This window comes from Astyanax mexicanus, chromosome 21 (genome assembly GCF_023375975.1).
Source record: "Astyanax mexicanus isolate ESR-SI-001 chromosome 21, AstMex3_surface, whole genome shotgun sequence".
NCBI lineage: Eukaryota > Metazoa > Chordata > Actinopteri > Characiformes > Acestrorhamphidae > Astyanax > Astyanax mexicanus.
In genome coordinates this window covers 35145284-35161118 of record NC_064428.1, presented here as the reverse complement: position 1 = coordinate 35161118, position 15835 = coordinate 35145284, and the positions used below count along the sequence as shown (strand labels likewise).

At 39.8% G+C, this 15835-nt stretch overlaps 1 protein-coding gene across 1 annotated transcript in view; it reads left to right on the top strand.

Moving 5' to 3' along the window:
- pkd1a (polycystic kidney disease 1a) overlaps positions 1–15835 on the top strand; it is a 143151-nt gene that overhangs the window by 760 nt on the left and 126556 nt on the right.

The following is a 15835-nucleotide window of genomic DNA, read 5'->3' as shown; positions in this document are numbered from 1 at the left end:
GGAGCTGCTGCATCAGTAGGATGATGTTGATGGAAAGATGCTTCTTTTACTTTCTCTCTTACTGAGTTTGAGTCTCGCGCACTAGGTCTTTCTCTTTTGCTCTCTTTCTTTACTTTCTTCACTCTTTATTCATCCCTTTCTTTCTTTTCTTACACTCTGTTTTCTCTCTCTCTCTCTGTCTGGGGTTTACAGCCTGCCCTGAGATGGTCAGATATGTTGGATAGAAATGTAGAGGCTTTTTCCTTTCTTTCCTTTTATCTTGTATTTAAACTTTTATCTTTTTATACCTAAAGCTGCACTTACTTTATTTCTCTCTCTCTTTCTATATCTCTGTTTTTCTCTTCTGTTTCTTCTCTCAGGTGCAGATCTGTAGGATATCAGTAGGATCTGAGGCCTCAGTGCTGGAGAGCTCTGACTCTACTGACACAACAAACATGTATACTCTTTATTTTCTCACTTTGTCTCTCCTACATCTCCTATTATCTATTTTCTTTCTCTTTTGTCCTTTTTTCTATTTTTTTTATCTCGTCCTTTCTAGCCCCTCCATCACTTTCTGTATTTATGAAAATATCTCTCTCTCATACTATTTCTCATGCCCTTTTCTAATATTTTCTCTCTCAAACTCTATACACTCTATATACTCTCTCTATGGATCTCTCAATCTCCTTTGTATTGTCTAATTTTTCTTCTCAGTTTCTCCTATTTGTTTTGTTTGTTTATTTTTTCTCTGTTTACGTGCTGTTTATCTTTTTCTCCCTCTTTCTTTCTCTTGTCTCTTGTTCTGTTTTTATTCTCAGGTTTGTCTCTCTAATTCTGCTGTTGGTCTTAAATGTATTAATTGATATCCTTTATGTCTCTTTTATTTCTAACTTTTTCTCACTCTCTTAAACTTTGTTCTTTTTCTATCTCACTTTCTTATTGACCAATCTCTATTTCTCCTATTTGTCTCAGGTTTATTTACTTTTTTTGTTTTACATTGTACTTTTCTACCCCTTTCAAGTTTTCTCTAGTTTTAATATTTTCTCTATACTTTGTGTATTTTTTGTCTTGTTGCTTTTCTTTCTGTCTTTTCTCACATCCTGACTCTTTTTTTTTTTACTTCTCCTCTATTTCTCATTTGTCTCATTTATTTGTTCTGCCCTTTATACTATTTTCTTACTTTTAGCCTTTATAATATTTTCATGTGTCCCGCACTCTTTCTCCTAATTTGTATTCACTTGTCTAAATGTAGACAAAAAATAAATATATACGACAAACATGAGAAAGAGAAAAGAAAGTGAAGAAAACCGAATGAAAAATTTCGTTTCTCACTTTGTCTTCCCTCTTTCTCCTTTTTCTCATGTTTGTCTTATATAAATTTTACTTTGTCTATATTTCACACATTTTTGGTCTCTTTCTTCTTTTCATCTCCTTTTCATCTCTCTCTCTCTCTCTCTGTAATCTGATTGGCTCACAGATGGTTATGACACAATGTGATTAGTGTTGTTTTCAGTGATCGGTGCTTTAAAGGAATTGAATGAGCAATACTCCTAATATGGTTTGTGGTTTTAAGTAAATCATCTTCTGCAGCAGATTCTTCAATAAATTCATTCAGAAGCGAGACGGTCTGCTGGATTAAAGGGCAGCTGGACTGTCCGGTAGTCTGTAGAAAAACATCAAATATAAATATCATACAAACAGTGATAGAACTCCTATTAGACTATATGGATAAAAGTATTGGGTCATTCATGGTTTCTTCTGAAATCAAGGGTATAAAAAGAAATTGTGCTGCTTTTGTTGGAGTAACTGTCTCTACTGTCCAGAGAACATTGCTGTACAGTATTGGATGGAGCATCATACAGCTCTAGAAAAAATGAAGAGAGCATTTCAGTTTCTGAATCAGTTTCTCTGATTTTGCTATTTATAGGTTTATGTTTGAGTAAAATGAACATTGTTGTTTTATTCTATAAACTACAGACAACATTTCTCCCAAATTCCAAATAAAAATATTTTAGTCATTAAGAGCATTTATTTACAGAAAATGAGAAATGGCTGAAATAACAAAAAAGACACAGAGCTTTCAGACCTCAAATAATGCAAAGAAAACAAGTTCATATTCATAAAGTTTTAAGAGTTCAGAAATCAATATTTGGTGGAATAACTCTGGTTTTAATCACAGTTTTTATGCATCTTGGCATCATGTTCTCCTCCACCAGCCTTACACACTGCTTTTGGATAACTTTATGCCTTAACACCTGGTGCAAAGTTTGGTTTGATGGCTTGTGATCATCCATCTTCCTCTTGATTATATTCCGGAGTTCTTTAAATAAAATCAAAGAAACAGGTTAGTGCATTCATTAGAAAGTGTGTCCACAAACATTTGGACACAGTGTAGATTGGTCAGAGAGTTCTGTTGCTCTGATGAAATTCTAAAGTTGTAAATGTAGAGCAGATGTTCTGCACTGAAGTGGCCTGTTTATTACTGTGCTTTTACTTTCACTTTGTTACTTTCACCATGTTAAATTGGATCTAAACTAAATTAGGGTTTAAATTAGCCACTATTGACTAAAATGTTCTATTATGAAAATGTTAATGTTGATAATATAATTTGGGATTTTGCACTAGGCTGTTCCCTGTTTCAGCTGCATATATGCTGATTGTAAATGAATGTATTTTAATAGAATGTAAATATATTATAGAAGTTTAGTTGGACTGGAGTTTGTCTGGAGTTCTCTTGAGTCTCTGCATGGATCATCTTCATACTAAACTACATACGTCTGCTATGTTCTTGCTGGAGTGTGGAGGGGGTGTGCAGGTGTGATGGATCACAGTATAAACCAATAGGGTTTCGGAATGGTTTATGTTTATACTGCTCTACATCCAATCACAATCAGATTCACTGGATGGAGAGATTTATCTGGAAAGGGGTTTTATTGAACGATGAGAAGCCGGAATGAAATAGGAGTAACGAGTCTGTTTTTATTAAAATGTAAGGAGTAGAAAGTTCAGATAATTGTGTGAATAATTAAAAAAATAATTATGTAAAATATAGGTAACCTACATTTCTACGTAAGTAAGAAATAAAAAAAAGTATTTGTACTTCATAACTTGCCACCGTCCTTGTGGCTCTGAGTGGTCCAGCCATCTAAAGAGCTGGCTCTTACTATGATTAAGAGATCGCTGGTTCGAATCCGGGTTATGCAGCTTGCCATCAGCTGCCGGAGCCCTGAGAGAGCACAATTGGCTTTGCTCTCTTTCTGGGTGGGTACAGTATATGGTGCTCTTTCTTTCCCCTAATCACTCCTAGGGTGATATGGATCAGCGCAAGGCTGCATCTGTGAGCTGATGTATCAGAACCGATTTGCTGCGCTTTTTACCTCCGAGCTTCTCAGCAATGCTACGTTGTCAGCAGCAGTTCAAAAAGAGGCGGAGTCTTGTGTTGTAAATTGGGAGAAAATGAGAAAATGGGGAAAAAAATACTCTTGATTTTAGAGGAAATTATAAAATAAATCATGAGCAGGTGTCCCAATACTTTTGTCCATATCGTGTATCCGTGGTGATGCTGAGGGGATGCGAACTTCACAGCTGTTCTGGTTCTGGTTGGATCCAGTTGCTGCTGGACTGCACTGCTCTGATTGGTTTTCCCGTCTTGGGCCTCGCGGCCTCCTACTCCATTCTCCCAGAATTCACCGGGGAATCTCTTTTACCCACAATCCTCCTCGGGGTGCTGGCCACGCCAGGCCATGAGAGCGATATTTATACTAGTTACGAGCGAGTGAGCGAGGGAGTGAGAGGGAGAGAGAGAGAGAGGGCAGGAGACAGACAGAAATATGAGAACTTTCGTGAATCCTTAACGTCTTTTTTTTCTTTTTCGGAAGCTTCTGGAAGTGTGTGTGTGAGAGTGTGTGTGGATAAATGTGTGTGTGTGTTTTACAAGCTGTTTAAGGCGGAATTCGCACTTGCCACATGCGTCGGGGCGGTTTGTTTGGTTGCCGTGGCGATCAGGCATAATGACATCACCTCCACACAGAAGCCTGGGCTTGGGGGAACGTGTTAAATAGAGAAAACGTCGTAGCGAGAGACAGAAAGAGAGAGAGAGAGAGAGAGAGAGAGAGAGAGAGACGCTGTTTAACTGCAGGCCAGATGCTCTTTTCCAGGCCGTGGAGGAGCCGTGTGGAAAGCAGGCCGGATGTGGAGAGACTTTGTGGACTTTATGGTCGTGTTATTTCTCACATTCTGAGCAGAACATGTGAGGACACTCTAGCTACGCCCTGCGTTATACCACTAAAATAATAATAAATCACATCGTTCTCTTCATTTATATACACTGTATTAGTTTATTATTAGTTTTTATTAGTCATCTTATCAATTATGTTTTATTACTGAACTTCACCTGAAACTGAGCTAAAGGTGCTGTTGCCAGACAGCCAGACATGACCAGTACCAGTTTCCAAAACTCCTACCTGAAATACTCTATTGTACTCTCTCAGGCTCTCTCAGGCTCTCTCAGGCTCTCTCAGACTCTCTCAGACTCTCTCAGACTTTCTCAGGCTCTCTCAGGCTCTCTCAGGCTCTCTCAGGCTCTCTCAGACTCTCTCAGGCTCTCTCAGACTCTCTCAGACTCTCTCAGACTCTCACAGACTCTCTCAGACTCTCACAGACTCTCACAGACTCTCTCAGGCTCTCACAGACTCTCAGACTATCTCAGGCTCTCTCAGACTCTCTCAGGCTCTAACAGGCTCTCTCAGGCTCTCACAGATTCCCCCAGGCTCCCTCAAGACTCACTCAGGCTCTCACGGATTCCCCCAGGCTCCCTCAAGACTCTCTTAGACTCCCTCAAACTCCTTTAGCCTCTCTCAGACTCCTCTAGGCTCCCTCAAGACTATCAGACTCCCTCAGGCTTTTTTTTTATTTCCGCAGACTCTCTCAAGATTCTCGCAGACTTCCTCAGGCTCTTACAGACTTCCTCAGGCTCTTACAGACTTCCTCAGGCTCTTAGAGACTTCCTCAGGCTCTCACAGACTCCCCCAGGCTCCCTCAGGCTCTCACAGACTCCCTCAAGACTCCCTCAGCCTCCTCTAGGCTCCCTCAAGACTCCCTCAAACTCCCCCAGCCTCTCTCTGACTCCTCTAGGCTCCCTCAAGACTCCCTCAGGCTCTCGCAGACTCTCCCAGGCTCCCTCAGGCTCTTACAGACCCTCCCAGGCTCCCTCAGGCTCTCACAGACTCCCTCAAGACTCCCTTAGCCTCTCTCAGTCTCCTCTAGGCTCCCTCAAGACTCCCTCAGGCTCTCGCAGACTCTCCCAGGCTCCCTCAGGCTCTTACAGACCCTCCCAGGCTCCCTCAGGCTCTCACAGACTCCCTCAAGACTCCCTTAGCCTCTCTCAGTCTCCTCTAGGCTCCCTCAAGACTCCCTCAGGCTCTCGCAGACTCTCCCAGGCTCCCTCAGGCTCTCACAGACTCCCTCAAGACTCCCTTAGCCTCTCTGTCTCCTCTAGGCTCCCTCAAGACTCCCTCAGGCTCTCGCAGACTCTCCCAGGCTCCCTCAGGCTCTTACAGACCCTCCCAGGCTCCCTCAGGCTCTCACAGACTCCCTCAAGACTCCCTTAGCCTCTCTCAGTTTCCTCTAGGCTCCCTCAAGACTCCCTCAGGCTCTCGCAGACTCTCCCAGGCTCCCTCAGGCTCTCACAGACTCCCTCAAGACTCCCTTAGCCTCTCTGTCTCCTCTAGGCTCCCTCAAGACTCCCTCAGGCTCTCGCAGACTCTCCCAGGCTCCCTCAGGCTCTTACAGACCCTCCCAGGCTCCCTCAGGCTCTCACAGACTCCCTCAAGACTCCCTTAGCCTCTCTCAGTCTCCTCTAGGCTCCCTCAAGACTCTCTCAGACTCCCTCAAACTCCTTTAGCTTCTCTCAGACTCCTCTAGGACCCCTCAAGACTTTCAGACTCCCTCAGGCTTTTTTCCAATTCCCCAGACTCTCTCAAGATTCTCGCAGACTTCCTCAGACTCTCACAGACTCCCCCAGGCTCCTTTAAGATTCTCTCAAGCTCTGACAGGGCCTCACAGAGTCTGAGAGGGTCTTGAGGGAGCCTGAGGGACTAGTGCTACTCTAGTTATACATTTACCTTAGCAGTGCTATTCTAATTAAAAATGTACCCCTGGCGTTTTTTTTCCCCATTTTATAACGATAGCGCTGAATTAACATTAATTAAAGCTAAATCAGCACTAAATGAGTGTGGGCCATCTGAGCTGTTGGAGGAAACTCTGCAGTATGACTTAGCAAAATAACTGATTCTGTCTCTTTAAATCAGAATAATGAATAAGTGTAATGAATGTAGCAAATAAAGCGAGGCAGTAGTGTGGAGCTGTGCAGCTGCAGAGAGTCTGTAAGGCTGATATATCAGATTTATCTAATGATGTAAACTCAGATTAATAAATCAGGATTACACACATTTACTAGGATAGTGTTGAATATTTATCTGTATTAAATGTTGTTTCAATCGTTCTAAAGTTTTTTTTTTTTGCAAGTTCAGTCAAAATATTAAAACTGTCACTGTTGAGTCTTCTGGTGGTTTCATGGTTAAATTCAGTGATGCATCTTAATTCTGCCTGCATGATCACACTCCTGAAGAGCAGGTGATGTATGGTAAAGTGATTGGGCTCCTAACTGTTCGTAACTGGAACAGTTTGAAGGTGTGAGCTGTTCCTCACTTCACTGCTCTGCTGATGGAGCTTTTAATCAGTGTTAATTCAGCCTGAATGGGTTTTGGATTAAACAGATAACACTACAGCATCCCTATACAGCAGAAGCCAAGTGTGTGTGTGTGTGTAAGGGAGAAAGAGAGAGAGGAAAAACAGTACAGTTATTTTTGGTGATGGACAGGTGATTTATTCCTGGTGTTGTTTGTATTTGTTGAAGTGGTTGGGCGCCATCCTCTCAATACAGCCTGATTTCCTCCTTCGATTTTTCTCCTCTATTCCATTCTCTTCATTTACTGGCAAATAAAAACATTCTGAAATAAACTAGTGTCCTCCTACAGACTGTCTCAGCCTCCCTCAGACCCTCCTAGACTCCATCAGGCTCTCACAGACTTCAAGAATCTCAGACTTCCTCAAGGCTCCCTCAAGATGATCTTAGACTCCTCCAGGCTCCCACAGTCTTACAGTCTCTCTCAGACTCTCCCAGACTCATAGTCTCTCTCAGACTCTCCCTGACTCACCCAGGCTCCTTTCGGCTCCCTCAGAATCCCCCTGACTCTCTTAGATTCTTACACATTCTCACAGACTCCCTCAGACTCCTACAGACATCCTCAGACACACTTAGACTCTTACAGACACACAGAGACTCTGTCACACTTACAGACTCCTATATACTCCCTCAGACTCTTACAGACTCCGTCAGACTCTTACAGACTTTCACAGTACTACCTACTCCCTCAGACACATACAGACTCCCTCAGGAACTCCCTCAGACTCTTACAGACACCCTTAGACTCCTATATACTCCGTCAGACTCTTACAGACTCCGTCAGACTCCTACATACTCCCTCAGACCCTTTCAGACTCCCTCAGACTCCTATATACTCCCTCAGACTCTTACAGACTCCCTCAAGGCTCCCTCGGACTCCTATATACTCCCTCAGACTCCTATATACTCCCTCAGACTCCTATATACTCCCTCAGACTCTTACAGACTCCCTCAGACTCTTACAGACTCCCTCAGACTCTTACAGACTCCCTCAGACTCTTACAGACTCCCTCAAGGCTCCCTCAGACTCCTATATACTCCCTCAGACTCCTATATACTCCCTCAGACTCTTACAGACTCTCTCAGACTCCCTCAGATACATACAGATTCCCTCCTTCCTTAGAGCCTCTCAGACTCCCGACAGACTATCTCGAATGTTTCTTGGAAGTTGATGGGTGGATGCTTTGGAGTTAGAAGAAGGTTGTAGTGTTGTTGTTTGGTTCTTGGTTTCCAACTGTTGCTTGGTGGCTGGTATAGTATCCCAGGTGGTTGCTATAATGTTGGTATGTGGTTACCAGGTGGTTGATATGCTGTTTCTAGGTGGTTGCTCTGGTATGTCAGGTTTCTGCAGTGGTGTAGCTTGGTGGTGTTGGGACGTGGCTGCTATGAAGCAGTGTGGTTGGTATGGTGTTAGGCAATTTATATGGTATCCCATGAAGCTTTTATGTTGCTACTAGGTGGTTGCTTTGGTGTTGCTAGGTGGTTGCAAGATGGGTGCTTTATTGTTTTAAGGTGGTATTCCAGTCATCAAAGAAATATACGCCAGTCATAAGAGAACCATGGGCCAATTATCAGAGAGCCTAGCATTGAAGGTACAGAGCAGGCTTTAGAAACACTAATCAAACCAAAGCTCTGTTAATAAAGCTGTATTCACTGCACTGTTTGACTAATATCACTTCTTCCATTTGGTATTATGATGCCGTTCAGATGAATCACAGCACTGAGGCCAGAAATAATGAATAATAATTTCAGTTAATGGATTATTAATCAAGATGAATCACCCCAGTTTCAGAATCACTTGTGTAATTCTGCCAGTTTTATTATCAGGCAGATATTATTTGAAGCACTGATTCACGGCCCAGATAGCAGTTAAATCAAATTACAAGTGAAAAATGTAAAATGCAAAACTGTTTGTGTTCTGATTACTAAATACACTATAATAAAGACATTATACTAATATAACAATAGTGTAATCAGGGCCAGAAATAAAGATCTAATACACATTATTAGTAAAAGTGTATCAGATTCAGTACTGTGTCACACTGTATCCCTATTCAGAAACCACTTAGGAACACCATAGCACCCACTTAAAATACCACAGCAGCCATTTAAGAACACCATAGCATTTGCCAAAGACACCATAGGAGCAAATTAGGAACACCATTCAGTCCACCTAAGATACCACAGCAGCCACTTATAAAAACCATGCCATCCACCTAAGATACCATCGCAGCCACTTAGGAACACTATAGCATCTGCATAAAACACCACAGCAGCCACTTCTGAACACCTTTACCATCCACCTAAGAGACCACAGCAGCCACTTAGGAACACCACAGCAGCCACTTAGGAACACCACAGCAGCCACTTAGGAACACCACAGCAGCCACTTAGGAATACCATAACGTCTACCTAAAATACCAAAGCAGCCATTTATGAACACCATAGCATCTGCCTAAGACACCAGATCAGCCACTTAGGAACACCATACTGTCCACCTAAGACACCACAGCAGCCACTTAGGAACACCAGAGCATCTGCCTAAGATACCACAGCAGCCACTTAGGAACACAATAGCATCCACTTAAGCTACCAAAGCAACCACTAAGGAACACCACAGCAGCCACTTAGGAATACCATAACGTCTACCTAAAATACCAAAGCAGCCATTTAGGAACACCAAAGCATCTGCCTAAGACACCAGATCAGCCACTTAGGAACACCATACTGTCCGCCTAAGATACCACAGCAGCCACTTAGGAACACAATAGCATCCACTTAGGCTACCAAAGCAACCACTAAGGAACACCACAGCAGCCACTTAGGAATACCATAACGTCTACCTAAAATACCAAAGCAGCCATTTAGGAACACCAAAGCATCTGCCTAAGACACCAGATCAGCCACTTAGGAACACCATACTGTCCACCTAAGACACCACAGCAGCCACTTAGGAACACCAGAGCATCTGCCTAAGATACCACAGCAGCCACTTAGGAACACAATAGCATCCACTTAAGCTACCAAAGCAACCACTAAGGAACACCACAGCAGCCACTTAGGAATACCATAACGTCTACCTAAAATACCAAAGCAGCCATTTAGGAACACCAAAGCATCTGCCTAAGACACCAGATCAGCCACTTAGGAACACCATACTGTCCACCTAAGACACCACAGCAGCCACTTAGGAACACCAGAGCATCCGCCTAAGATACCACAGCAGCCACTTAGGAACACAATAGCATCCACTTAAGCTACCAAAGCAACCACTAAGGAACACCACAGCAGCCACTTAGGAACACCAGAGCATCCGCCTAAGATACCACAGCAGCCACTTAGGAAAACAATAGCATCCATAGCCACCCAGTACCTACCTGGGATGCTATTAACAACCAATAGGATCACCACAGCAACCAACTTGGATACCATAGCAACCTCTTAGCACCCCTTAGCCAGTTCATAGCATCCACCTGGGATACCATTGCAACCAATTACCCAATTTGCAACATAACAGCAACCACCTGCCATAGCAAAACATACTTTAGTGATACTTCAGTGATGGTGTCTTAAACTTTAGGGCTGCAGGATATTGGAAAAATTTTTTTTGGTGATATGTGTCATGATATTAAATAATACAGGGCCTATGACGTCAACAGCCCCGCCCCCACCCGCATGCTGCCGCAAGTTCAACTCAAAACCCAAGAAAACAGCAAAACTACAGTAATCAGCTCTTTTAATCAGGCATTTAAATGGCTTTTTAAAAGATAAATAAGAGCATTTGTTTTTCTGGGATTAAAAGCGTGAATTCAGATGTAACTGAAAAAACTGCAAAACTGTGCTGGATTGAGGAGCACAGCTTTCAACACATGCTGACGTTTACAAGCACGTGCCCAACCATGTGGATTATGGATGCTATGTGGTTACCTCGTGTTTACTCCACCCCCTCCCCCTCACTCTTCTCAGGCAGCAGCAGCCTGTCACTCACACAGACACAGAGACAGCGCTGTGTATCTACTGTACTTCTTGTATCAAGAATCAAAACACTGCAACATGACGTGTTTGATTTATTTGATATAATTGCCTTAAGTGAAACCGCACGTCCTGCGATGTGACTATATATATATATTAACCGATATATTGTGCAGCACTATTACACTTTCTATAGTGATTAGTGCATGGAAATGCTTAGTAAATGTACTTTTTAAAGGCTGTTGATAGACAGTGGATCAGATGTGTTCTGATTGGATCAGGCATGGCTCTGAGGCACAGGCCAGCGTGTTCTAATTACTGATCCGGTTGCTGAGATTGGTTAAATTTGGTTTTCAACAAACGCAGCTTTTCCTCCACACTGAGTCAGTTTGTGTGCACGAATAATGAATCAGTGAGCTGATTAGTGAACGACTCAGTGGCTCAGTGAGTCAGTGTGCAGCTGGTCCTGTGTTACATCACTCTGCACTGCAGCGTGGTGAGTGTGTGTGTGTGTGTGTGTGTGTGTGCACATGTTGCTGTATTTTGATAGGTGTCACCAGTGTTGAGCACTTAGAGTGATCTTCTCAGCTCATTTTTAGAGTTAACCCTTACAACCCAGCAGCTGATAAACATGCTGTCGTTTTATATGAATCATTTCTGAGCCATAAATGGAGATTCTGAATTTCAGCTGTTTTTCTGAGCTGGATTATTCAATGATTGTTGTTGGCACGCTGTTTATTCTGGGCCGATGCTGATATCTAACATTACCCATTTACATACAGTTCTGCTGATGTCAATGCTAATATACACATATATATATATATTATAATGTAGAGAGACTACACACCCTGGCTATCATTTTATAACTTTAGTTTATACAGCTCTGAAAAAAAAAACAAGAGAGCACTTAAAAATGATGAATTTCTTTGATTTGACCAAATTAAAAACCTCTGGAATATAATCAAGAGGAAGATGGATGATCAATGGATGGATGAAATCAAACTGATCTGCTTGAATTTTTGCACCAGGAGTAAAGCAGCATAAAGTTATCCAAAAGCAGTGTGTAAGACTGGTGGAGGAAAACATGATGCCAAGATACACAAAAACTGTGATTAAAAAACAGGATTATTCCACCAAATATTGATTTCTGAACTCTTAAAACTTTATTTATATGAATTTTCTTTGAATTATTTTAGGTCTGACAAACTCTATATACAAATAACCAAAAAGATGACCTTAATCAATTAATTTTGTTTAATAAAGTTGTGCAGACAGTGTCGACCAATTATAGTAGTGCAGCCAGAATCGCTTGATCCTTTTCTGGCCAAATCGGACTATGCTGGTCGTTTCTAAAAATAAATAAATAAATTTTAAAAAATCAGCTGATCCCGATATACAAAAAAATATGGCTATTTGCTTTAATGTGTGTTTTGTTTCTGACCATTTTTTAAAACTTGTGTACGAAGCCTGGAATAGCGGATTAGCCGCAATATCAGCTGATGACCCAGGTAAAAGCTGCAGTGCATTGTCGGTGTTTAAGTGGTTTAACAGTAGTGCTAAAAGCTGTCCTTGGAATGTGTTAGCTGTAATGCTAACTGTTTTTCTGAGCTGTATTTCTCACTGATAGTTGCTGACAGGCTGAAGGCTGGATAGAGTAGACCTTGCTGTTTGTTGTAATATGATTGTAATATGATTACAATTCTAACAGCCAGACTCAGCTGGGTTAAAGCTTCGAAACTAACCCCCAGCGGACGGATTCAGCAGACTCAACTACCAAAAGTGTTGATATTTGACTCAGCTCTAGTGTTCTAGACTACAATGTAAGTCCACGGTAGGATAACATAACTGCTTGCTGCTGTGCCATAACATTATAACCACCTTAATTTTATATTAAAAACGCATTTTATTTTAAGTTTTAAAGGTGCATTAATGGAGCTGCAGGCAGGCAGGAGTACTGCGCTCCACAGCTGCACTGACTGCAGTGTTATTCCTGCAGCAGAACCTAATTACCTGCTCCACAAACGCAAGCGGAGAACCGGCCATGTGAAAAAGAGCCTATTGACTCCAATAATGAGTTCATTTTAAACCTGTAGATGTGTGTGTGTGTGTGTGTGTGTGTGTGTGTGTGTGTGTTTCTGTCTAAATGAACGAAAGCTTTTTAAATAATGAATTTGATGATGAATCGCAAACTGAGTCAAAATCTTCCCCAAACTTCTCTCCTGCTGGTGTTTAAACATCTCTAAACTTTACTACCATTACTGCTGACTCTCCAGAACTTTCTGTGAATTATATTCTATAAATGATTCAGTATCTGATATAAGTGAATCAGTACCTATTATAAGTAATTCAGTATTTAAATTTTCAATATAAATTATTCACTATATACTATAAATGATTCAGTATCTCTTATAAACTATTTAATATCTATTAAATATATTATATATTTTTAAGTGATTCAGTATCTACTATAAGTGATTCAGTATCTACTATAAGTGATTCAGTAACTACTATACGTGGTTCAGTAACTACTATATGTGATTCAGTATCCACTATACGAGATTCAGTATCTACTATAAGTGATTCAGTATCTACTATAAGTGATTCAGTATCTACTATAAGTGATTCAGTAACTACTATACGTGATTCAGTAACTACTATACGTGATTCAGTAACTACTATACGTGATTCAGTATCCACTATACGTGATTCAGTATCCACTATACGAGATTCAGTATCTACTATAAGTGATTCAGTATCTACTATAAGTGATTCAGTATCTACTATAAGTGATTCAGTAACTACTATACGTGATTCAGTAACTACTATATGTGATTCAGTATCCACTATACGTGATTCAGTATCCACTATACGTGATTCAGTATCTACTATATGTGATTCAGTATCCACTATACGTGATTCAGTATCTACTATAAGTGATTCAGTATCTACTATAAGTGATTCAGTAACTACTATATGTGATTCAGTATCTACTATAAGTGATTCAGTAACTACTATACGTGATTCAGTAACTACTATACGTGATTCAGTAACTACTATATGTGATTCAGTATCCACTATACGTGATTCAGTATCTACTATATGTGATTCAGTATCCACTATACGTGATTCATTATCCACTATACGTGATTCAGTATCCACTATAAGTGATTCAGTATCTACTATAAGTGATTCAGTATCTACTATAAGTGATTCAGTATCTACTATACGTGATTCAGTAACTACTATACGTGATTCAGTAACTACTATACGTGATTCAGTAACTACTATACGTGATTCAGTATCTACTATACGTGATTCAGTAACTACTATACGTGATTCAGTAACTACTATACGTGATTCAGTATTTACTATACGTGATTCAGTATCTACTATACGTGATTCAGTAACTACTATAAGTGATTCAGTATCTACTATACGTGATTCAGTAACTACTATACGTGATTCAGTAACTACTATAAGTGATTCAGTAACTACTATACGTGATTCAGTAACTACTATACGTGATTCAGTAACTACTATACGTGATTCAGTAACTACTATACGTGATTCAGTATCTACTATACGTGATTCAGTAACTACTTTACGTGATTCAGTAACTACTCTACGTGATTCAGTATTTACCTTAAATGATTAAGTATAAATGATTCAGTGTATACTGTAATAATACAGTATGCAATTTAAATTATATATATATACTCTTAAGGATTTAATATCTCGTATAAACTATTTAGTACCTACTATACATGACTCAATACCTTTCATAAATGAATCAGTTTTTACTAAACGTGATTCATTATCTTCCATTAATGATTCAATAACTACTATAAGTGATTCAGTAACTACTATACGTGATTCAGTAACTACTATATGTGATTCAGTATCCACTATACGTGATTCAGTATCCACTATACGTGATTCAGTATCTACTATATGTGATTCAGTATCCACTATACGTGATTCAGTATCTACTATAAGTGATTCAGTATCTACTATAAGTGATTCAGTAACTACTATATGTGATTCAGTATCTACTATAAGTGATTCAGTAACTACTATACGTGATTCAGTAACTACTATACGTGATTCAGTAACTACTATATGTGATTCAGTATCCACTATACGTGATTCAGTATCTACTATATGTGATTCAGTATCCACTATACGTGATTCATTATCCACTATACGTGATTCAGTATCCACTATAAGTGATTCAGTATCTACTATAAGTGATTCAGTATCTACTATAAGTGATTCAGTATCTACTATACGTGATTCAGTAACTACTATACGTGATTCAGTAACTACTATACGTGATTCAGTAACTACTATACGTGATTCAGTATCTACTATACGTGATTCAGTAACTACTATACGTGATTCAGTAACTACTATACGTGATTCAGTATTTACTATACGTGATTCAGTATCTACTATACGTGATTCAGTAACTACTATAAGTGATTCAGTATCTACTATACGTGATTCAGTAACTACTATACGTGATTCAGTAACTACTATAAGTGATTCAGTAACTACTATACGTGATTCAGTAACTACTATACGTGATTCAGTAACTACTATACGTGATTCAGTAACTACTATACGTGATTCAGTATCTACTATACGTGATTCAGTAACTACTTTACGTGATTCAGTAACTACTCTACGTGATTCAGTATTTACCTTAAATGATTAAGTATAAATGATTCAGTGTATACTGTAATAATACAGTATGCAATTTAAATTATATATATATACTCTTAAGGATTTAATATCTCGTATAAACTATTTAGTACCTACTATACATGACTCAATACCTTTCATAAATGAATCAGTTTTTACTAAACGTGATTCATTATCTTCCATTAATGATTCAATAACTACTATAAGTGATTCAATAACTACTATAAGTGATTCAGTATCTACATTAGTGATTCAGAAACTACTATAACAGATTCATTATCTATCAGTAATGATCCATTAACCACTGTATGTGATTCAGTTACTATTATAAGTGATTCATTATCTACCATTACTAATATTTACTACTATAGATGATTTTACATATACCATTGATCATTCAATAATTACTATAAGTGATTTAGTAATTACTATGAG